The 26093-nt window shown below is 25.2% G+C and overlaps 1 long non-coding RNA gene across 5 annotated transcripts in view; it reads left to right on the top strand.

The window, feature by feature from the left end:
• The first annotated feature begins 9586 nt into the window (after positions 1–9586).
• Positions 9587–26093, top strand: part of LOC127277065 (uncharacterized) — a 101602-nt gene continuing 85095 nt past the window's right edge. For 2 of the 5 annotated variants that reach the window (XR_007842315.1, XR_007842311.1), the window contains exons 1-11: positions 10636–10869; positions 11680–11788; positions 12085–12165; positions 12485–12563; positions 12939–13031; positions 13208–13288; positions 13436–13684; positions 15481–15584; positions 15744–15877; positions 16230–16363; positions 21249–21346. This is a non-coding gene — a long non-coding RNA (uncharacterized LOC127277065). Of the gene's footprint in view, positions 9777–10184; positions 10420–10635; positions 10870–11679; positions 11789–12084; positions 12166–12484; positions 12564–12938; positions 13032–13207; positions 13289–13435; positions 13685–15480; positions 15585–15743; positions 15878–16229; positions 16364–21248; positions 21347–26093 lie in introns of those variants that run through there. The other 3 variants (XR_007842312.1, XR_007842313.1, XR_007842314.1) reach the window with 3 other exon arrangements.

Genomic DNA, 26093 nt, shown 5'->3' with positions numbered 1-26093 from the left:
ATAATTTTCTTCACACGTTATTGATTTTTCAAAACATTTAAATCGCGTTTACTTTTCAGTTAATATCTTGAAAGTGATGCCATTAATTCTAAATACAATTCTATCTATATTACTTAACACATGTAAAATGTAATGGGAGACTAGTTTTGCAATGAAATTGAAGAAACGGAATATGTCCTAGGTAATATCATACGTAGTATCATATAAGTTGTCTGTATTGATTTTTCAACTATACAAACTCCTGAAAATAGATTTAAATTGTGTATTATTTTTTTTTGATTTATTTATTTTATTATTATAATAATTTTTATTAATTATTCTTTGAATTTTTTTAAATTAAAAATTTTTTAAATTGAATTGTTTTAAATTAAATTATAATTAAATCATATTTATAATTTTAGAAATTTTTGACAATTTGAATATTTATTAATTGCGGATATTGATTAATAACTATAATTGGCAGTTAATCAATAAATCGGCGAGACGTATAATTTTTTTTTCTTTTTTTTTTTTTTTTGCTACAGCATATTTATGGGCGGGACAGTAAAATACGAAACAGGACATCCGTTACGTTTTATACAGGCGAATGCATATTTGATATTTGATAAATAATGAAAAAGAGCCCAAGTAAATTAGTATATATATATAGAGGCAAAGCGAGATCTGACGTAGTAAAAGAAAAAAATAAAAAAAAATCATTTACATAAACTGTCCTATTGACCGCGAATCTCAATTTGTTTTCTTCATCTTTTTCTTCATCTTCTTCTTCTTCTTTAACGAGGGGGAAGATCACTTTCAATTTTGGAGGGGCCATGGTCTTTTGCATGTTACACGTAAACATGATTATGCAATCCTTTCGTTCATATATAAATAAATACACTTATATATAAATGTACTATAAGTCTGAGTGCTCACTATAAACCTCACTTTTTTATCCCAGACTGATACATTTTTTCAGATTATTATCTCAATTATCTGTCATTAATTAATTTTTTTAAAAAATATTTTGTAATCATTTTTTATCATTTTTTTTAACAAAATATTTTTCGGCAAAATAATAATAATAATAATAATAATAAATAGAAAAATTAATAATAATTTTAATATTAATGAATGTTAATTAAAATTCTTCATTTGGTTGTATGATTACTTAAGTAATAATTGGAAGATGAAATACAAATTTGATTAAATTAAATTTTATCCAAAGGAAAATCTAGTTATATGAAAATTTTCTTAAATGGAAAATTTGTTTAAATTAAAATTTGGTCTAATACAAATTTAAATAAACAAAATAATATATTTGATTTAAGGAAGCAATTTTATTTCTTTAAATATATTTAAATTTGGAGTTTAAAAAAATAATTTTTAATTTCTCAATTGAAAAAAAGAAAAATACATAGATATCTAGATCAGTTTCATTTAATCAGATATAAATCAAATACAAATTACAAAAAAATGAAAGTTTCAGTTACGCAAGTATTTGAAAATTTTCATTATACATACCTATATATAAAAGAATTTAATAATAATAAATTAAAATTTTTCTAAAAAAATAATAAAACTTTATTTAAAATTTTTTTTATATTAAAATATTTTTATATTCAAAAATGTTTTTTCCTTTTTAAATATTTAGATATTTAAAAACAAAGAATACTTTTTACAACGTTTTAAATAAACTTATATTATAAAAAATATAACTTTTTTTAAAATGTAAATTTTTGCGTAATATTTGTCGCATAAACATAAAATGGTCTTAAACGATTTTTTTTCCATCTGAAAAGTGGCAAAAAAAAATTAGTTAATGTGCTAATACCTTCGTTTATGAAAAAAAATGTTTATAACGACAAAAAAAAAACCCTTAATGTTTATAAAAAAATGCGTTTTTATTAAAATTGCAAGCATTTTCTAAGACTATTATACTTTGAAGAAAATGACTTATCCATCTTTGGTCAAGCCAATCACACACGTCGTTATAATGTAAATGAGTATAAAAATTGAACTGGTTAAAGGTACTCAGCCAAACGAGAAGGTTAAATAATTCATCTTCAAAGATCATTTTTGCGTATAATAAAAACAATGAGAATTTAACTGGCTTAACTTATAAAAATTCTATAGAATTTATGCCAATTTCCCATAAAAAGAGTTGGTAATTTATTTAAGCACGTTGCAATTTTGCTCGATTGTCTGCGCGCATAGAAAAAAAAGCAAAAGTTGTAATAAAATTAAAAGAAAAAGAAAGTTAACTTCTACTTTTCGAATTTCTCGAAAAAATTATAATTAAACAAATTAGTATCACATTATATTTAAAATAATTTTAATTAATTATTTTTATTACTTTTTTTACTTATCATTTATTTTTTTTAATTATTATATTCTTATAAATTAATAAAATTAATTATTAATTTAAAAATATTTATTAACAATAAAAATACTTAAAAGTACAAATATTAATTTTAACCAAATTTCGAATTTTATTTCCAAATTGAAATTTATTTTATTTTATTTTATTATTTTATCAATTTAATTATTTTTAATTTTCTTTTTAAAATTTTCAATTTCTCGATTCATCGATACAATTACATTAAAAAAAAATATATATATTTCCAATTAAGTTTCTATAAAGACAATAAATTTTCTACATATAATATAAAAATCAATTGAAAAAAAATTTTTTGGTCTAGATGAAATAAATAATTTTGCCTTTAGATAATAAAGAGAAAAAAAAAAATTTCAACGCAACAAATTAGACTTATTTCCCCAGTGAAAGTTAATTAGCCATTTCTTTTCTTGATTGTTGTAATTAAAGTAATTTATAATCTTTCATATAGTTCGATTATCTTGCTTTTTTATAAATTAGAGAATTAGTCGTTTATGGGGCATTCCATGTGATATTTTCATTTTAAAACAAAAAAGAAATTTTTTGACTGGGATTTTTTTTTTGAAATCTTGATGAAAACAAGAAAATATTTTTGTATTTCTTTATTTGATAAAAATTACAGAAGTTATTATTTTTTTTCAATCAGAAGCAAAGTAGTTCTGAAATGCGTTTTTTTTCTGTTCTACTAAAGGATAAAAAATTTTTGAAATTTTTTTTTAATTCAGTTTTTGATAAATAAGAAAAATTTATTTATTATTTTCATTATTAATTATGTATTAGTATGAGAGAGAAAAACAGTATTTAAAAATATTCTGCTTTTAACGACATTAAATTTTAAAAATTCATAACTTGCATAAATTTTATCAAATAAAAAAATATTATTTTTCATAAAAATTACAAAAAAAAAAGTTTGAATGAAAATCTCACACGGAATGACCCATAATGGAGAAAGAAAAAAATTAAATTTCTTATATAGGGAATCATTATTGAAAATGGCATCATCTCTTTTTCTCGTTAATATTGTGGTTTAAAATTTTATGACAATTATTTTCAATCGGATCAACAAGACGATTAACACCGTCGAGCTTATTACAACGATAATAGAGTAAAGTATAGTTGCGCCATGAAAGAAAATGATAGTCCATTCTTGGGGGTCTTTATACCCGTATAGTTATTATCTTGATCGGATTAACTTCTTTGAAAGCGTAAGACTTGCTAAAGAATAGGAATTTCCTGAAGGCAACTCTTTAAAGTCAGACAGAGTGCAATATAAACTCGCGCTAGTCTATTTCACATAACGCTCAAATTTTATTATATACAAACTTGGTATATTCATTGGTATATTCTGTCTGTACCACAGAAATGAATACAGTGAGTGTCCTCGAGAAGAAAAATTGCAACGTACTATGAAATTAAGTTTCGTTTTTATGGAAATACACGAAATTCTAGTATCTTTTAGTCATGCTAGTTACCTGCTTATTGCACGTCAATTTCACAGATGTACTTTATGTTTGTATGTATATAAATGATCTAAGGAGATGAATTTTTTAATTTTTTATATTTAACAACTCTATTAATGATTTATTAAAAACTAATTTATATTAATTAATTAATCCAAGTTTTTAATTTAAAGAAATTTTTATTTAACCGAATTTTTTATTTAACGGATTTTGCATTTAATACAATTTTTATAAATGATAATTTGTTTTTAAATTTTTCTTAATAAAGAAAAATCAGACAAATTATGGAAGGAAACACAGTTTAATCCTTTTTTATATTTAAAGAGAATTTTTTTTTATCAAAATTAAATTCTTTTATTTAATTAGAAATCCTTGTGATTCAATTAAATTTTTTTTTTTTTCAATAGCTTCCAGGACATATATGTTATGTACAGGAAAACTTAGTATGTATCTTAAAATAGGAAGTTGAAATCGCAATTTTTTTTTATCAACAATCTCCTAGGCGCGACAAAGTATAATATATAGAGAAAAGATCGAGATTTCTTTTTTCTCAATTGTGCGTCTTACGACATTAATTGATTTTTTATAGTTCACGGTGTGCGTTGATCGCCTGTTGAGAGAGGACTACTGTCCTGATGAAAGTGAGTTTTTTTTTTTTTTTTCTTTTTTTTTTCTTTCTTAAAAGCTTTGAGTGCGTATACATGTTATATTCTTGAACTGGATCATCCAGAATGTAACTCACTTATGTGTATATGAAGTAAAGTCGTCGGCAGATTGCCACAGAACCTCTCTCGCGATACGTCCATTAAACGTCTCGAATAGGCAATTCTGGATCGATCTTACGTATTCGAAGATACCGTCAACATACGAGTTTTACTTCACCTATGTTGTAGAGAGCACCATAAAAACTGGGACAAGCTAAAAACCTGGTCCCGAATTAATTATGCAAGACTCAGTTGATACCTCAAGAGGAAAGTTCACGCGATTAAAAAAAAATCATGAATAAGACACAGTCGCTGAGTGCATTTTTTTTTCTTTTTTTCTCATCTTCATCATATGTGTATATATGTTACGTTATATCACTTCTCACTATCCTAAATATCCTAAATTGCAAATGTCCGAAAACACATATAAGATTTTAGCGCAGTTTTTAAAATTCGACCAATTCTATACAATTTTTATATTATGATTGGATGAATTTTAAAAATCGCGCCAAAATCTTTTTCTATATACGTTACGTTTATTCGGTCAAATGAAAATTCGACGTTTTAAAAATTCTATAAAATAAAAATTCGGACAATTCGCGGAAATTATGGCATTTAAAAATTTTTATCAAAATTCTGTTGTTTGTCAGTGACAATTCTAAAAAATTAATTTTTCGAGTTTACAGCTTATTTTAATGGCTTTTAATTTTCTGTGTATTCACGTGTCTCAAAAATGAAATTTAATGATCTTATAGACAAATTGGTCCGTCATTCTTTTTAACATTGATCCTATTGATCTATATATATATATATGTTTACGATCGTTGTCTGGAGGTTTATGATCTCAAGGACTGATGCAAAATTTAATATATAAATATATTTAATCATATACGTAGAGGGTGAAGCTTATAAGCAATCGAGGTCGATTCTCCTATATATAACTTGAATTTCCGCTTTAAAATACTATACGGTGTAATAAAAGATTTACAACACAAGATATATATTATAAAATACAACCAAGTCAATCTAATTGATCAGAATTTTTTTTGCAATCACCTTTTTTTTTATATTATATCGATTTTAAAACGATCCGTCGATAAGATCGTACTTTTTCGTTATATACCGTTAGAAATATATCTAGTTTTCTTCAATTGTATTATACAAACTGCATTGATTTTTCCTAAAAAAGAAACGTTGGTATAAGAAATTTTTTTTTTTTTTTTTTTTTAAATTAATTGTGTCTCTAATAATGGGTATAATAACTCACAATATAATAGTAACCAGGAAAGACTTATAGATTTTATGTAACTAAAAATTCGTTAAAATTGTAAAAAAAAAATCTTTTATATAAATAACAAAATAAAAATAATTATTCTAACAATAATAATAGTAACAATAATAGTCAATAATAATAATAAAATAAATTAAAATACTGCATTTTTAAACCAGTGTTAAAAAATCAATTAATTTTGCATATATACCAAAAAAATAATAATAAATGAAACCTCATTATTTTTTTTTGCAACAAAATAATTCTCAAGGTCTCGTGAGAAATTTTTAATTCGTCCAAAAATGCCTGAAGGTAAAAAATATTGTATCATTTACTCTCTAAAGTCCTTCTATAAAATATAAATAGTGAGAGTCATCTATATAATATATGTATTATATATTTGTAAATGAATAATAATCGAGGAAAGTAATTAAGAATAGTCAATACAATACAATACAATGTGATTTGCAATTTCGCAATATTGTTAATATCTGCATATGATTTGCACTTTCGAGTTTATATATTTTGTATATAATTAATAAATTATAAATTACACGATGCCTTAAATATATTTTCATATAAAGGAGAGTTGAAATAAATTTTTATAGTTATTATTAAATAGAATAGAAAAAAAATTTATTTGTTTCAAATAGTTACTTGATTATTATCAAATAAATATTTACTTGAGCCAATTAATTTTTTATCTAATAATATAATAATTGAGGAGCCGGATCGTAGAACCGATTCTTCGCTCGAACTCACGCAGAAGTATTGTCCGCCCCTCCACTATACCATCAAATTTTAAAACTCATAAATAAAATATTTAAAAAATATTAGGTTATGCAGAAGAAAAAAATACATATTTTATCTATTTGAAACTTTTTTCTAAAATGTAATTTATTAGTACTAAAAAATGAAAACTGAAAAATTTTTTTTTCGAAAATAAATTACTTTTTAATAAATATATCGTCCTTTTTCGGTCAAATATTGACGAAATTTTGTGAAATTTTTTAAGCATACACAATATACACAACAGAAGCCTACAAGCTATAAAAAATAAGAAAAATCACATTATTTATTTATTAAAAAATTTTAAAAGACGTCATTTACAAATAGAGGAATTTCACTTTTCAACACAAAAAAGTATGCGATGAATTTTCAAATTATGAAAACTTCTCGCGAGAAACTTTTTCCTTTACTAATCAGGAAGTTTTTCCCACAATTTCAAACTGATTCGAATATAAATAAAGAAAATACGAGGAAAATAGCGAAACCGTACTTTCGTTCGCAACGAGAATGTAAAAAGGCAGCCATGTTTGTCGTCGCAATGACACGCGCGCACACACACACACAGCAGCAACTAAGGCTTCCTCAAGTTGTTTACATATATGTGTGTGTGTGTGTGTGCGCGCGCGCGACGTTGCGACGACAAACATGTCTGCCTTTTTACATTCTCGTTGCGAACGAAAGTACGGTTTCGCTATTTTCCTCGTATTTTCTTTATTTATATTCGAATCAGTTTGAAATTGTGGGAAAAACTTCCTGATTAGTAAAGGAAAAAGTTTCTCGCGAGAAGTTTTCATAATTTGAAAATTCATCGCATACTTTTTTGTGTTGAAAAGTGAAATTCCTCTATTTGTAAATGACGTCTTTTAAAATTTTTTAATAAATAAATAATGTGATTTTTCTTATTTTTTATAGCTTGTAGGCTTCTGTTGTGTATATTGTGTATGCTTAAAAAATTTCACAAAATTTCGTCAATATTTGACCGAAAAAGGACGATATATTTATTAAAAAGTAATTTATTTTCGAAAAAAAAATTTTTCAGTTTTCATTTTTTAGTACTAATAAATTACATTTTAGAAAAAAGTTTCAAATAGATAAAATATGTATTTTTTTCTTCTGCATAACCTAATATTTTTTAAATATTTTATTTATGAGTTTTAAAATTTGATGGTATAGTGGAGGGGCGGACAATACTTCTGCGTGAGTTCGAGCGAAGAATCGGTTCTACGATCCGGCTCCTCAATTATTATTATATATTTAGATAAAAATTATATTAATAGCAAAATTAATTATTTTTAATAATAATTATTTTTAATTAATTGACTAACATAGAACTGTCTCTAGAGTATTACTAATTAATGGTGGTTTTAATTAATGTTACATTTATGAAAAAAAAAAAAATCTTAATACTATACACCGTATGAAATTAGTCATTGCACAGCAGAAAGGATGTGATTTGAATATTTAGTTGTCTAACATTGTTGGCAATTAATGTTTTGAAGACAGTTGACCTGAGATTAGTTCATCCATTATTGCGCAAAATACAAAAGCATTTTGTTTCTCGTCTTCTATTCATGCGCGCCTAAGAACATAAATATCATTCAGAAATGATTTCTTGATGATTAATTCTTTGTCCTAGATTTTAAAATATAAAGTTTGTCAATCGTGAATGCAAAATTGATCCTAATTTCTTGTGCGCGTAGGTTGTAGAACACAAATTATTAAAAAATCCATTCGACCTACGTTTTTTTTAAGAGGCTTTTTTTTATTATGCATCACCTTAGGGTGGGTCGCCAAAAATTATTCATATCACAATTTTTTATTTGTTAACCTTTTTTAATTGTCACTAACAAACAGAATTTTGATAAGTGATTAGAATTTTTAACGCCAGAATTTTCAATTTCATTTTTCCGAATTTTTATTTTATAGAATTTTCAATTAATTAATTGAAGAATTTTAAATAAAATTGATAAATTTTATAATTTAAATATATTAGTACAGAACAGAATATTATTATTATTATCACTTTTTTTGGGATAAAGAAACAGATTTTTTTTTTAATTTAAAGGAATATTAATTAATTGAATATATTTTTTTAACTGTAAAAACACGATAAAAATATAGCATGTTACATTATTGAAAAAATATTTCATCTCCAATGAAATAAAAATGCCGCACTGAAGAATGTTTATATATTTATAAATTGCAATAAAAATTCCTTAAATCATTTATAATATATAAAAATAAAAAAAAAAAAACTGATGAAAGATGCATTTTATCAAGAATCTAAAAATTGGTTATAAAAGTCCTACTAAATTCATAGCGACATAGTAAAAAAAATTGTGATTTATAGCGAGGAGATTTAATTTACGGTTTGCGGTTTTTATTACCAGGTGGTAATGACCCTATAAAAATTTGGCGGCACAACAGTGAACCAGAATGGTAACTTGGTGTTTGCGATGTATAGAAAAAGTAATTTATAGCAAGTAGTTCACGCTGTAAATAAAATTTTTAATAGACAGTGTTTTTTTCGAAATTTTTTTTTTTGACTTATCGCTTTTTATTGCAATATCTGTTTACATATATATGGAAAACATGTCGAAAATAGCAAAATTTTTATCAGTTTATAATTAAATTATACAGAAAAAAATAATTATATTTAAATTAATTTAAATAATATTAATTTATTTGTTTAAAAATTTTGAAGTAATTTTTTTAATTTATAGAAAATATTTTTTTATTTGTTTTACATTAATTTTTTTTCCAATATTTTATGAATTATTTATTGTTATCGTATTAATTTTAATTTCAGGTTAATATAAATTTATTTTTTTCTTTTGATAATTTTTTATTTAATTTATTTGTAAATTTTTGAATTTGAATATTAAAAAGAGATTTTTATTTTTAATTAAAAAAAATTGATACATTTATTTTTAATTTGTTTTATCTCATTTTTTTTAATTTAACAGATATGTTTGTGCAAAAACGAAATTTTTGAAATTCAAACATTCCCGCCGTCTGGCGGTTCATTTACCGGAAGTGATGCTTTCTTAGCTGGCCAATCAGAGTATTGAGGAATAGTGCATAGTGAACAGGCCTGATAGTGAATAGACCTTGGAAAAATGTTTTCTAGAATTGATGGCGTCCCTTTTGAGCACCTGGATTTTCAACAAAATATGGTGAGATTTTTATTATTATTTACTGAAATATTTTATAAAATGTTTATAAAAACATTTGACGATTGTTTATTTTGTATATTTTTGCTAAATATTAATTTTATTGATGTGTAAAGTCATCAATGTCGAAAAATTTTGTTCAATTCAAGGTTAGCTTGGTCAATTTATGTTAATTCTGTCAAAAAAAAATTATTATTTATACTTTGCTCCATATTTAATATCATTTTTGATTATTTGATAATGAAATATTCAATAATTTATATAATGGGATATTATTAAAATAAGCTTGAGGAAAATTGACAAGTATCGATTGTTGCGAGGGTTGGTATCATTGTTGGAAAAAGTTGATTTTTTTGTTATCTTGGGTTGGCAATGTTGGCCTTGTAGCTCATTGCAAATGGCGTCGTCAGAGAGAGAAGAACCATATTTCGTTGGTGCTAATTAAATCTTGTAGTATTTTCTTAATCAAAACGATTATTATGAATATTTTTTGATAATTAGGTATTGTTTTATATATACATTCGGAAAATAATAAAAGTTTCGTGGCAGGAAAAAAGAAAATTAGGAAATTTCTATAAAAATTTTTTGACACGGGAATCTAACCAAAAAAGTTTAGCATCGACATGTTAAATAAAAAAAAATATAGGTAATGTATAAGTCAAATTATAATAATATAAAATTTTTGTTTTATTAATAATAAATATAAAAATTACGAAAAGAAGCAAAGAAATAAAAAATAATTAGGTTTTTATTAAAAGGGAATTATTTTCATGTTGGTAGAAGTGAGAAAGTTTAGTTTAGTTTTTTGTTATCTTGGGTTGGCAATGTTGGCATTGCAGCTCATTGCAAATGGCGTCGTCAGAGAGAGAAGAACCATATTTCGTTGGTGCAAATTAAATCTTGTAGTATTTTTTTAATCAAAACGATTATTATGAATATTTTTTGATAATTAGTTATTGCTTTATATAAATATTCGGAAAGTAATAAAAGTTTCATGGCAGGAAAAAAGAAAATTAGGATATTTCTATAAAAATTTTTTGACACGGGAATCTAACCTAAAAAGTTTAGCATCGACATGTTAAAGAAAAAAATTCAGGTAATGCATATTTCAAATCGTAATAATATAAAATATTTATTTTATTAATAATAAATATGAAAATGAATAAAAAAATAATTAATCTTTTATGAAAAGATAATTTTTGTTATATTGGTAGCAGTAAAAAAGATCAGTTTTTTCCTATCTTGGGTTAGCATTATTGCTCATTGTAATTGGCGCCTTCACAGTAGAAGAACCATTTTTTATTCAACAAAATTTTATTTTATAGTATTTTTTAATCAAAAACGATAATTATACTTATTTTTTGAAAATTAAATGCAGTTTTATGTGAATAATTGATAATGCATAAAAGGTTTATGGCAGTTATGAAGAAAAATATTAAATTTAGGTAAAACTTTTTTGACAAAAAATATAACCTAAAATTTTTGGCATTACAAAATAGTAGTGCATTCTTGTACTATACTTTTAAGTTTTTTTTAAATCTGATACAAAAAAAGAAGGTTACTACAATTGAAATAAAGTAATAAAGAAAAAATTTCTAATTGTTGGTAGAAAACGCGGTTGATAGTTGCAAAGTATTTTGTGAAAAACAAATAAATATTTTGTAAAGTTTGATATTTAAGATTTTAATTATTTTTTTTTGTTGCTAAATATTAAAGTTTTTAATATTTTGTCTAATTTCATGACTTTGAAATTTAACCTAAAAATTACAACAGAACTAATTTCATATTCTACATCTGTTCAAATATTTTTTCGTCGTATTTTTCAGACAAAATTGAAAAGCAAAATTTCAATGATATTAAAATTCGTATCGTATATTTATTTTACTTTTTTTAAATTTGTTTACAGGGCTAAAAGATGGAATGACATTTAAAAAAAGGAGAAAAATATGTTTAAGTGAATTTTGAACTAATGTTAATCCTTTCGGCCCCTTTGGCATCAGTTCTTCTCAACTGAGGTAAATATTTGTTTATAAAAAAAAGATTTTATATAATTTTTAAATAAACATTTTTTTCTCTAAAAATTCTATTTTATATTTTAATATAAGTTTTATGCATTATGCAAGTTTTAAAAATTCATAATAATTTTATATTTATAAATATAATAATAAATTATTTTATTGTTTTAATTTTCCATTTATACTAATAATTGAAACTTCATTTCAAATTCGTTAAAATAATTTAATATTTATTAAAAAAAAAAAATTTCTGTATTTTTATTTAAATAATTTTTGTTTATTATTTGTCGTTACAGAATTCAAACAAAGAGAAGAATTGGATAAAATTCTTATCTATAGATGAGATGAAAAACAACATCTTCTGAATCATCGAGTAAGTGAGTATCTTTTCTCTCTTTTTTTGTGTAAATATTTATTAGTATAAGTTTTTTCTGCTTTTGATAAGAAAATTATTATTTTACTTATTAATTATTTATCTTTTACAAAATTTGCAATTTGAACAATTTTTTATAAAAGTTATATTACATTTATTCTTAATTAATAAAAGAAATATTGTTAATTAAAATTTACAAAAAGACTGACATTAAGAAAATATTTAATTTTTTATAAAATCAAGTTAAGAAATAAATTAATTTTATCTTAAAAATCTTATTTTAAGTTTATCTGTAAAATAATTTTTTTTTTCTCAATTTACAGGTGTCCAATCATGAAGGATGGGTGTTTGTTGCGGAGCTGCTCCTGGAGGAGATCTTGCATTGCTGAGTCGCAGTTCAATGTAAGTTGATAAATTTTTTCCTTTAATTTATGTATATTTTAAGATATATTTTGTTTAAATATTTAGAAATATTAATTAGCATTAAAAATATACTTGAAAATTTATAAATAAGTTTCAGTATACCAGTAAAAAATAGTTTAGAATAGTTTTAAATATTTTGCAAAAATATCAATATAGTTAAAATATATAATAAAAATCTATTTCAATATTTGTAAATGATGATTAGAACAATATCAAAATATTAACATTTATAGATATTAAAATATTTAAAAGTATATTAATAATTATTAGAATAATAAAATATTTGTTAATATTCAGGATTTTTAATATTTGATTTTACACATGTAATATCTATAATGAATTATTTTTTTTCAGGCAGTTGGTCCAGTAGCGGAAAGATTTGTCCATTGAAAGAGAGGATATGCTGACATCGTATTTTTTACACAACGCAGAAATTTTCCCTTATAGGTGAGTTTTTTTTACAATATTTTTCTGGAATATCAATAAATGGAATAAAAAAAAAAGTTAAAAAATTATTGCAATATTTAGAAATATTAATGTATTCAAAAATAATTGATAATATTGAGCATTTTCAATATTTTATTTTACAAATATAACATCATGAATTATTAAATTTTTTTCAGGTCCATAAGAAGGAAATCCTTTTATAAAAAGGATATGCTGTCATCGTTTCTCTAACACTACGCAGAAATCCCCTCATATAGGTGAGTTTTTTTTTCAATTAATAAATTAATTTAACATTAATTTGGAACTAATTGATTAAAAAATAATAACTCAGCATTTCATAGTAAGAGAAAATAATTGTATAATTTAATTTTTTTAATAAATGTTTTTTTTATTTATTTTTTCAGCTCCATTCCAAATTTCCAAATATCTGAAGAGACTGGGAAGGATGTGGAAGAAGAAAAGTGGCCCCTGCAACATATTTTTTTTATAAAATATTTTTTTCTTTTTTTCATATTTTTTTATAATATTTTTTTTTGAGCTCCCGGCCTCACGCAGAAGTGCGTCCAAGAAAGAGGGATCCTCGGGAGCTGGCCCTGAAGCGCTCGAGAGTGGCAATGACGTTATTGTCCCGACGAGGGATGTTTCGCCGATCGGTGAGTCGATTTTTAATTAACCCCTTCCCTGTTTAAAATAGTTATTTTTTTAATAAATTTAATTAAAATAAATTCATAAATTGAAAATGAATTTTTTTTAGATATTAATTTATAAATTAAATTGAAAATGATTTTTTTTAGATATTAATTTATAAATTTTTTAATTTTCTTGCCTTTTTTAAATATCAAATTGATCCAAATAAAATATTTAAATTTAAAAATAAACAGGGAAGGAATCTGACAACATGGTGACACCATTGACAAAATTTATTATTTTGTAGTATTGTTTAGGGGTAATCTAAAAAAAAGCGTGTGATATTTTCGGAAATTTAGCCCCTCAAAATTTCTAACACTCCCCACATCCAAAAATATTACATGTTTTGTGGATTACTACCTTAATACTACCTAAATTAATATTATTGTCAATGTTTCTATTAATTGTTTATATATGTATGTTATTTATTTACTGTATGTTTAATATTTTTAATGTTTTGTAATTTTGTTTATTAAGTCAAAGTAATTTTCTATTAAAGAAAGTAATTTAAATTAAATTCACAAAATTTTATTAACTTTAAATAATTTAATTAATTAATCTTGTTAAACAATTTTTTAATTTTGCAAAGTAAATTTTTTATTTAATTCTTAAAAGTTAATGCATGTGGAAGTAAAAATTAAAAGTTTTTGATAATTTTTTAATAATTAACTAATTAATTGTTTTCTTTTCAGAAAAGATCGCTCAGGTGACGGTTGCGTCCCGGGACGTTAACCCTAGTGTAGGTAATTGCACCTGGGCGGTATAGTTTCGTTTAGAATATAAATATAGGTAGAAAATTCGGGAAAAATAGGCATTTGTGTTCGTTTTAAATATAGCAATAGGTAGGGAAATCGGGTGAAAAATGTAAGTAAAAAAGCAAGTAACTGGAGTACCAGTGAAAATTTGCTTTATTTCTATTTTTTATTTTTTCTGTCACTATGTTGTCTTTTATATGTTAATGTCTTGTAAATGTTTAAATGTCTTGTGTATGTTTTCTGAGTGTTTTGTGAATGTCTTTTTTAATTTATCATTATTTTCAGTTGAATCATCGTGGTGAGCAAAAATTTTTCGTTTTAATTGAGGATCGTTCAGAAACTACGTCACACTTCAAGGGGGGAGGGGGGGGGTCAAACAGTTTGTGACGACCTATAGAAAAAATAGCGCTAAATTATATACATTATTATCCACCCTCCCCCGGGGGAGGAGGAATTCAAATTTCAAAATTTTAATAAAATAGCGTGACGTAGTTTATTAATGACCCCTTGTATTAATCATTTATTTTTTCAGGATTATTTAATTTATTATATTTTTAATCTATATTTATAAATATTATGTATTAAGTATTATATATTATTTATTATACTATATTTATCATATATGAAAATTTTATTAATGATTCAACAAATTAAATTATATGCCCCTATCTCTACTCAAATTAGTTGACATTGTAATTATTTTTTAATTTATTATTTTATACTTTTAGTATAAATTAATATTTGAATTACACAAAATGTTAACTATTTGTGAATTTAGAGAAAACTTTAAATTTTAAATTAAATTTAAATGACAAATTTTTTTATTTGCTATTGCAAATTTTTCCGGTATTTTTTTTTTTAATTTTATTATTCAGCATTGCGATCGTTTAAATCGCAGCTGTCTTTTTTTTTACAGTAACCGTTATTCATATTTCGAGTGAGTATTTCATTTTCATGTTATTAAATTTATTGACTTAAAATTAATTTATATTTCATTCATTTTTCAGAAATATTTAAAATCTAATTTTAAATTCTCCGGCAAAAATCGTATCAATCTAAAATATAGATGCTCATAAGTTTTCGGTGTGTAAGAGTCTTAATAAAGAAAAAGGTAAGATTTTTATAGTTATTTATTACAATCTTTTATACATAAAATTTCGATATTTCTTCTAATTAAAAAACAAAGTTAGAAATTGTAAATTGAAAACTAAATAAAAAGAAATTTTTTACACAGTTAAAGGTTAGAATTACAGAAAATTTGAATTTACAGATTCCTTTATCGGTATTTCTTCGGCTGATTCCTTTGGCGGACAATCAAATTGTGCCCATTTGCAGAGTAAACATTTTTTCAAAGTTGTCGATGCTGTTTGTGCGCTACATTTCCAACAAAAGAAAAAGAATATAGTAAGTTTTTTTTTATTGTTATATATTCAAATTTATGATAGAATATTTATTAAAAAATATTGTCAATTTAATTAATTTTTCATTTTTAAGTTTAGTTTAATAATGATAATAATTTTAAAATAAAACTATAATACTAAATAGTGAAATAATTAGTATTTTAATTTAGTAATTCTATTGATAATAGTAATAATATAATATAATTATTATATAATAAAAGTAATAAATATTTTATCTACTTTTTAAATTTGTTTAAAAATATCATTTTTGTTCTCTTGATATACTATTTATTACTTTTGTAATATTCTGTCCGATATATTTTGCATTTTATTTACTTTTAAATGTGCCTTGACAGAATTGACGGAGAGGAAAAAGGATGCAGAGATAGAAATTGGCCTTAGAAACAATTCCTCGTGTTCGTAGAAGAAGGTCTTATCTATGCGCCAAGACTGATCCTGAAAAGACGATACTGCCATCGACTTCAACAAGGTATAGAATGCGTGATTGGCAAGTCTCTTTTTATAATTCTTTTTTTTAAATAACATAGTGACACCACTGATGTAAATTGATGTTGCACATATTTTTTTTTAAATCTTTCATTCCTTTCTTTATTCAATTACAAAATAACAAATAGTTATTTTTAATTAAATAACTTTATTGTACTTGAATTTTAAATTAATTGAAATTTAATTTTGGAAAAGAAAACTTGATATTTTAATTTTTTCTTTTGTTAAATATAATAGATCAAAACAGATTTTTGTTTTGTTTTTTTTTTTAATTTTCCTGTATAATAGTTTTTGTGTCACTATGTTATGTATAATTAATTTAAAAAAATTATAATTTCTTTAAAACACATTACAATTAATAGTTTTATTGTTGAATTCATCTTCTCGATTTTCTTGTCGATAAAATTAGGGTATATGGAATTTTTTATTACTTTTTTTTTTTTGAAAGAGAACTGCCTGCAGTAAAGACTAAGGAAACTTAGGTGGTGTGTCTTGTACTCGTGTTACTTTTTAATGACGTCTATAATTTCATTACTCGTGTATATGCAAGTTAAAGTTGGTTGTTGCGTTTTCTCTGGCAATATGCATTGAATGAAAAAAAAAATCTTCTACTTCAACTGTCTGTTAAATAGCACATTAACCGTAAGGCGTGTTCATTTTGCACATATGGTTTTTAACGGGTGGTGGTGGTGGTGGTCTTGACTTCGGAATCCTTATAGGGTACCGGTGTGGTGGTGCACGATGAAATCTTGTAAAATATCTTGAAGCATCCAGTGCGTGAGAATATGCTCGATCTGACTACAGATCTAAGCAAAGATCTGAGCACGCGAGAGAGACCAACGCGATTATTATCATCATCGTCATCGTCGTCGTTAGCTTCTCAGCGGTGCTTTTATAACGAACTTCCTCCTAGGGTGCGACCACACCAAGAGAAATCGTTCCTTCATTCAAATAAAGTAAAACTGAATACAAAATCACTATATTATTGTACGAATACCACTTTATTATAATATTCATTCTCTCTCTCTCGATTTTACCTCTCTGAGAAAAGTGATATATTAGTTTTGCTAATCATACAATATTTATATTTCGGACATAACATTTGATTTTTTTTTTTCTTTTAATTTATTAGGACACGTAAAAATAATGTTTAGTAAAAATTCGTTAGAAAAAATTGTGTGGTTAAATAAAAATTTATGTATAAAGAATAGACTCCGTTAGGGAAATTGAAAATTTTATATCTTAATAGATATTCTGTTGAATAAAATTTTGTTTTAATAAATATTGTCATTCATACTCGAATCTGAATTTTATAAAAAAACGAAAATTGGTTTAAATTCACCTCTCTTAATTTTTGAATTTTATAAACATTGACTGCATCCAGTAGTAGTAAAATTTCACTTATTCAAATTCAGAAAGCATATATATACTGAAAAAAAAGTTGTTAAAGCCTTCCGGCACGTGATATGAGATTAATGGCAAAACTAGAGCTGCAATGACTCTGGAATAAAAATGGATTTCTATCTAGCCTCAAGGGAAAATTTGAAAGACTCCTCACTTAAAAGGTGATAGCAATTGAATCGAATTTTACGCCAGTAATTACTAGAAGCAGATTAAATGTACCATCGATTAAAAACACGCACGCATATATATATATATATATATATAGCCGTTATGCCCGAGCAAACTCGTAATACAGGTCGCGAACTATGACGATAAATTATCATGGTTTATACATAGTATTTTCACTTACAAGAGAGTAACTTCACCTCCAATTAATTGCAATTTATAAACTTGAAGCTTTTCGGCACAACTTTAATTTTTTTATATCTCTTCTTGAGGATAAAATCACTTTTCTCAATAAAATTTCTTCTCTAATCAAATTTTCAACTATATAATTCATTTATTTAATCTATTATCATAATTTATATATGATATTAATTTTGATGTCAGATGCAGCTTAATATATAATATTGTATTATTTTTCAAGTCAACTCAGTATAGAAATGCAAAATGTTTGCACATAGTATTATCGAAGTGTTTAAAAAAAAAAATGTAAATGTAGTCTGAAGTATATAAGGTTAAGAGGGCGATGATTGAAACTATTTAGCATTTTATATCGTTAAACGTTTTATAATAAAGAATTTGTAGGAACGTTAAATTATAAAATTTCAAGAACGTAAATTAATATCCTGGTTTAAATTTTTTCTCTCTATTCTTTTTATCAGCTTTATGCATCAAGAGAAAGGCAATATTAATTCTATATAGTATATAAACTTTTATTACGGTATATATACGAATCAACCTCTAAATGAGGAATTTATTTTCTTAATGAAAATTCAGTTGCGATTCAAACTAACTGACAAAATTTATCGCTTTTGTCAGAATTCAAAGGAATATTGTGATTTAATGATTCGAAGTTTGTTTCCCACTGTCTTAAAACTGTCAACAATAGGGTTGTTTATAGTTGAACCTTTACGTGCTTTCTATGTATCAATTCAAGAGCTAAATTTTGCAATGATTTTTAGAAATGATTTATAATTGAATTTCTTTTAATCTAATTTTTTTTTTGTTTCTTTGAATTAATATATTTGGCAGAATTTCTATTTAAAAGAATTTTGGTTGAGCCAAATTGAAATATCTTGAATTATTTAAAAGTATGTATTTAAATTGTCTGGAAGTATTTAGGATCATCTGAAATATTCCGAATTATCTGAAATTATCTTGTAGTGCTCTATATAATGTTGAAAAAAATTTTAATTACCATAGAAAATTTAGTAAATAAAAGAAAAGTATCAAGAAATTTTGCAGCCACACTGAATAAATTGTATTGTGATTTTAAATTATATATATGATTGTTTACAAGTTTGTATTTCAATTAACTGATAGTTGTGAACAATAGAATTTTTCTCAATTTTTCAATAATGAAAACTTTCAACAACACACAATATAATTTTAAACGTTGTAATTATTTGCAATTATTGTAAACGATTGTGTACACAATATTTGGTGTCGTTCACACAATTTACATGTAATTCCCATTTTATGCAAACGTGTGTAAAACATGATTATATAAATTTAATAATATGAGTAATCCTAATAAATTATTATCCTGAAAAATTGCTGAAACGCGAAAAGTCAAGACCTTTAAACTGACGTAAGTCCTCGAAAGATGAAGAAACTATATACATACGGAGGGAGTTTACCTTATCTAGATATATTTAAAAAAAAAAGGATTCAGGGTTTATAGAGCTGCGCAATATAAGAAATATTTATTATATGTTTTATAATTTTCATTATAAATTTTAGTCTTCTTCTCAATATAAAACTTGAAGTGATTCATATATTTTATGATGCAGTATATAGAATATTATCAATTAAAATTTTAATAAATCGTAATTTTTTACGGTTTATATAATTAAGTTAGAATCTTCATTAACTTAAATAGTGTATGTATTACAAAATTTTCTAAGTACATATTAGAAAAATTAAAAAATGTTCTCCGTAATTTCGCTATTTTAAATGGAATATTATAAATTTTTTTTTATTTTGACATTTTTTATTGATAATATTATAAAAATAACTCAATTGCTCATAATTTCTAATATGTGTGAGAGTGAAATACTTAATTTCTTTTATATATTATGGATATATCAAAGTAGACTTCACTTTCTTGTAATAATTTGCTCAGCAATCGCGCGGCTTCACATTTATGATGTACATATATATACATGTATACTGCGGATGCAAGTGTACGATGCTTCTTTCATCGTGATTGCATAACCGCACGACCGTAGCGTATAATAAAGTGTTCTGTTTGCCAATACGGTCAGCGTCCTGAGCAGGTGAATGGAAGATGCAAAACTAGAGTTCAGGTCGATATAGATTGTAAACTGCGATTCGATTACGTTCTTTCGCTATGTTCCGGATTTAAAACTTTCATTGTTTATTTTCATTATACGATATTATACGTTTCGTTAACTCGTAGTTGAAATCTTTTTCTTTTTTGTGTTTAAACTTTTATTATTTTTAAATTAATTACTTTAGGAAAAAGTCATTTAATTTCTGAAGGTAAATTTAACTTTTTTTAAGTTTGGATTTTCTTTGGAAATTTTTAATTTTGAAAAATTAATTTGTTCATTAAATTCAAAGAAAAATGAATACTTTCAGTTTCAAAAAAAGTAATTTTGAAAAATGTTCATTTTGAACTCTCCAAGTTGAATACATAATTGAATGTGCAATATTCACAAAATGACGAGTCATACGCGTAGAGTAATATCCTTATTTCTCAAGTCGTTTACTTGTCGTAGGATACGTTTTATTATGTGGATTTTATATATATCACGTACATCTTCCTATTTGAGAGCCCGAGCGTATGTTAATGCTGGGTAATAAAGCCGATTATTATGATTATAGTTCGCCTAGGTAATGCACAGCGTCCACGTTCCAACTAACTTGCATTAACAAGCATTAACGACTCAGAAGAATATAGTTTTATAGGTGCTGAAATATCTTGAGGCTATTTTCTCGCTTTCATTGTACTTGGAAATATTTTACTCGATTCCTTGGTTTCTCTCGTATGCTCTCTTATCACATTAGTTTAAAGTAAAAATAATTTTAAAAAGATTTACTCTTTAAAAAGTATTTATAGGAGAAAAAAATCTATTTTCTTAAAACTAATATCAGTGAAAATTTCATTGATTCCAGTGAGTTATTGAATTTTCACTGACTTAGTTCAATATTTTCTTGATCCAATTTTACTCGCTTGAAGTAAATTTTTTTTTTTTTGAATTAAGAAAAGTAGCATATGTTTGAAAATTGTAAATAATTTTTAAATAATTTATAATTTTTTTTTTTTTATTTTTCAGCTAGTGCACCAATGGATGCAGGAATTATTGTGTTCTCAATCTATGTAGAAGTACAAATAAGACAGTAATGCTCCGCGATTTGGAATTTACACTGATTGGTGAGCAAATTTGTAAATTTTATTGTAATTTTACCAAAATTACCCCTGCAAAGTACCTGAAATTTAAAATCTGGTTTTTACTAGGAATTCTGTATATACCCTCGCGAATAGAAGATTATCTTCTTCTGTTGGTGTAATTTACAAAAAATTTATAGCAACACTTTTTTATAGGATGAAATTTTTTTCATCTACACTCGCAGAGTACAAAAAAATATTGAATTTTTTGAAAACGAAACATGTCCTCGCGATTTGAATTGTTATTTAGAAATTTTTTTTATTACATTAAGTAACACTTGAAGAATATTTTTAGTAATAACTTGATAGAAAAATAATAATTATTATAGTACACGGAGAGAAAAATCTGCCTTTTATAGTATAGAAAGGTTTACATTTAATGCACAGAAATTTTCTATGCTATATAGACATGAAATTTGAGTAATTATAGTACAATCGTATGTCTTTTTAGCATGAAACTTGTCTATGCTAATAAAGTTTGTCATATAGCCTCTTATTACATACTTATTATACTTTTAATCCAACGGCGCCATGCGAAGATCGCACATAACATCATCCTACTATGTTTGCATAAGTTCTATGCTTTTTCGGGGATAGACTCTTGCAACTGGCGATTAGGCATTTGTGTGAGTATTCACACAGTTACTTCCAATTCAGTAAAAGTGGGCGTGGCCTAATCGCCAGTTGCAAGAGTCTATCCCCGAAAAAGCATAGAACTTATGCAAACATAGTAGGATGATGTTATGTGCGATCTTCGCATGGCGTTGTTGCTATTAAACTACATGTTTCGTACTATAGAAGCATATATACTATGCTTTTTTAGTACGGACAAATACTATCCTAAAAATTCTCAAATCTTTGCTCTATTAGTATGAAAAGTTTAAAGAAAAATAGCAGCAATCTATTTCATACTATAAAAGGCAGATTTTTCTCTCCGTGTAGTTATGATTATTTTACTAAAAATAACTTTTTTCTGTTGTCAAATCAAAATACCAAAAAAATTTCATTATTAAATGATTTTAACTATTCTGTATGAACAAAGATTTTTGTACAAATTAAATCCTGTATTTTTACAAAAACTTTAAAGTCAAAAGTCATAATTTTTTTTTCTTAACTTTTGGCATTAAAGTTTACGGAAAAATGCAGAATTCAATTTGTTCAAAATTTTTTGTTCACACAGAAGTTAAAATGAAATCATTTTGTTTTTTATTTTAGTTGATCTCGAGTTATCACGTCCACCAGAAAATGATAATTTTTAGTAAAATAGTCATATTATAAATATTATTTTTCTATAAAATAATTACTAAATATTCTTCAAATTTTACTTAATTTCATGCAAATATTTCTGAATAAATAACTTTACTCATCTTTATATAAAAAATCCAAGTAAAACTGTTTTTTGATCCTTCTGACTTAAGTAATAGTCATTAAAATTGTGGTAAAAATTAAAATTATACTTTATAGAGCTCGAAGCAATACATTTTAACTGTATGATTGAAATAACACCATCAACTATCCTTCAGCGTGTAATGTAAAATAGGTAAATGGAATTTCGATCATATAAAATGATATCATTCAATGTATATAAAATGATATCATTTTGTTGAGAATCTGAGCATGAACAACCTTTCTCAAGTAGAGTCATATAAAGGTGTATCAGGTTTTTTTTTTTCCTCTTGTTAATTAGCCGACAGGTGTTGGTGATATACCGCTACAGGTGACTTTCTTTTACTTTCAAAATAAGTGGAATTCTTCAATACGCTTAAAATAAAATATCTTGGCTGTATTATGTCACGGAAGTATAAAAACTGGTCGGACCGTATCTTCAAAGTTGCCGGCCGATTATAAGCGAAGCTCGTTTCCGAGTTCAACTTGTGTGTACCCTCTCGCGGCTTATAGTCTTGGCTACTACCATTAATGTCCCTCTCCTTACGTATACATAGCTATTTTATATGGGACGTGCAATCAGACGCGTGTGCAATGTACTAGAGCGTAGGCCGTAGGTCGTTTTGGAATTCGCTCTTTGGAATTACATGTGTAGGTTGTTTAGAACGTATCATCTCAAGAATCGATACTCTCATTCGTATACACAACATTTATGTTAACCTCTTACAAGATGTTGCTTTACAATTCACAATATTCTCAGGGATGTATTACATTCTTTTTGAAATTTCGATCTGTCATAATCCGAATCAAAGTTAACCTTCAAACTGCTGTACCGGTCTCTCAGATCGCTGTCTAAATATTTTTCGTTTATCACTAACATAACCTAAAATTTGTTTACCATAAGGTCCCTTTTCTCGTGGAGCATCACAATTATAAGATTCTTTGTGAATACTGTAGATTTAGAGAATATAGAGAAAAATAAAGATACACGTCTTAAAATTTATCGGATAGTAGAACCGGGATCCTGATAAGCATTATCCGATGCTGTAAATGTTTCATGTCGCTTCTTAAAGATTGTGCACTAAAATAGAGACAGTAGCGAATGTTGGTCGCTCGTGACTATGTTACGTCGATAATACCAAAGCTATATGAATGCTTCACGGTGAATGTATCTTTTGAATCGTCCCCTTAAGGTTCACACATATATACTATATAGTTCGATACTTTAAGTACTGAAATTCCAAAAATTGATTGTCGTGATATATAACTTGCCAACAAATATCTCGCATGTATAATCGACGTAAGATTTGACCTGTTTCGATTTTTTGTTTACGAAATAGTCGTGTTATTCAATTTTAAAATATATTATTAGGTTCTATTTAAATTATAACGTATCTAATGATGCTCGTCACGTTACTCTAAAATTGAAATGCGTTATTATTATATTAAGAAAAATTATGGTGTTACTTTAACGTGATTGCTGCATCGAAGAAAAAACATTCTTAAATTCAGTTACCATAGTAACGGTTGCTACACCCTGAAAAATGTTTCTTTGAATCAAAGAAGTATTTCTTTGACATAGGGTCAAAGAAAAGTTTTCTATAATTTAAAAAAAAAAATTATTGTATTTAAAAAAATGTTAAATTTAAATAAAATTTTTTCAATTTCAAACAAAGTTTTATTTAGAATAACAAAATTTTCCTTAAATTAAAGAAATTTTATTCAAATTAAAGAAAACATTTCTTTGACCCTATATCAAAGAAACATTTTTCTAGTCATGATAAGCGCTGTTACAAGAATTGTTACTATGGTAACGGTTGCTATAATAACAGTTGCTATAGTAACCGTAATGGTAATGGTAACTATGGTGAAGGTTTCAATGGTAACAGTTGCTGTGGAAACAGTTACTATGGTGATCGTTGCTATGGTAACCGTTTCCATGATAGCGGTTGCTATAGTAGACAAACTATGGTTATTGACGGACGGACAGACGGACACAAATTCTCGCTATAAGAGTTTCGGCCCTGACCTACGAAGTCCTTAAAAATTGAGAGTTAAATAATTAAAAAATAATTTAAATTTTTATAATTTTAATAATAATAGAATAATATTAAAATATATAATATTAATAATTATAATATAATAATATTTTTGACTTAATATGTAAGAGCTGAGGCAATCCTTTTGTAATTCTATATATTTCACCATCTCAAGTGAACTTGATCCCATATATTTTATAATGTCTTCATAATAATATATACGATTTTACAAGTTCTGACTATATAACGTTAATAGTGCAATTTAAATGAAATCTATGTTGATGTATTATTGAATTTATAGTGACATGAAATATCTTTAGACTCTATATACTGACAAATATTATACATATACACCATTCATACGGGAATTATTTTTATCCATTTAATTTTTTTTTTTATTATTATTATTTTATTATTCTTTTTTAATAGAGATTAAGTAGGAAAGATCGAAATGATCAATTTCATGATATCGCGTGATCAAGGTACATCTGATCGAATGAGGGTACAGAAATGATCTCAGGTGGTGATCTAGCCTTTGCGAAGCGCGTGCCTAATGGTTGAAGGTTTATTATCGCGGATCCAAGTCTCTCTCTCTCTCTCTCTCTCTCTCTCTCTCTCTCTCTCTCTCTCTCTCTCTCTCTCTCTCTCTCTCTCTCTCTCTCTTTATGCGCCGCTTGTTAAGCAGTAAAGTGCATAGAAGTGGATGATTCGTTATGGTGCTGGTAAAAAGTGATGAATAACGAGCTAGAAATCTGAAAGTATAACGAATGGCTTTGTTGAATGTAAAAGTAGAGTCATTTAATTTTCCATCCCTTATATTATTTCCTACAGTATCCATGTGATTATGGACTAAATGACCTGTCATATGTAATACAATAATAGAGAAAAATTACTTTTTAATTGCTATAATTTTTTTATTTTCTTTTGAGTTTCATAATAATCATAAATATAAAAATTCTGGAAACTAATCAAAATTTTATATGTTTTATTTTATTTTAAACAGAGTTATACCTAACTATTTGGAAAATTATTATTTATTAGTAAAGAATTAAAAAAATTATATAAAATTATTTTTTTTTTCAACTTCTCCATTGTGTCAATAATAACAAAAATAATTAATTAAAATAATTATAGAATATATTTGTTAAAGAAAAAAAATTCTTGACCACCTGTTGGACCTTTTTAAAACAGAAAATAAAGTAATAAATAATGTTTGTACGTGTATATATAATAGACGGACGTGATTTTTAACTAAAAATAATAAGTTTGTCGTGCAAAATGATTATATATAGATACAAAAAAAAAAA

This window comes from Leptopilina boulardi, unplaced genomic scaffold (assembly GCF_019393585.1).
Source record: "Leptopilina boulardi isolate dan_hultmark-lab unplaced genomic scaffold, ZJU_Lbou_2.1 LbouV2_165, whole genome shotgun sequence".
Classification (NCBI taxonomy): domain Eukaryota; kingdom Metazoa; phylum Arthropoda; class Insecta; order Hymenoptera; family Figitidae; genus Leptopilina; species Leptopilina boulardi.
The sequence above is the reverse complement of the archived record's forward strand: the minus strand, read 5'-3'. Positions and strand labels throughout refer to the sequence as shown.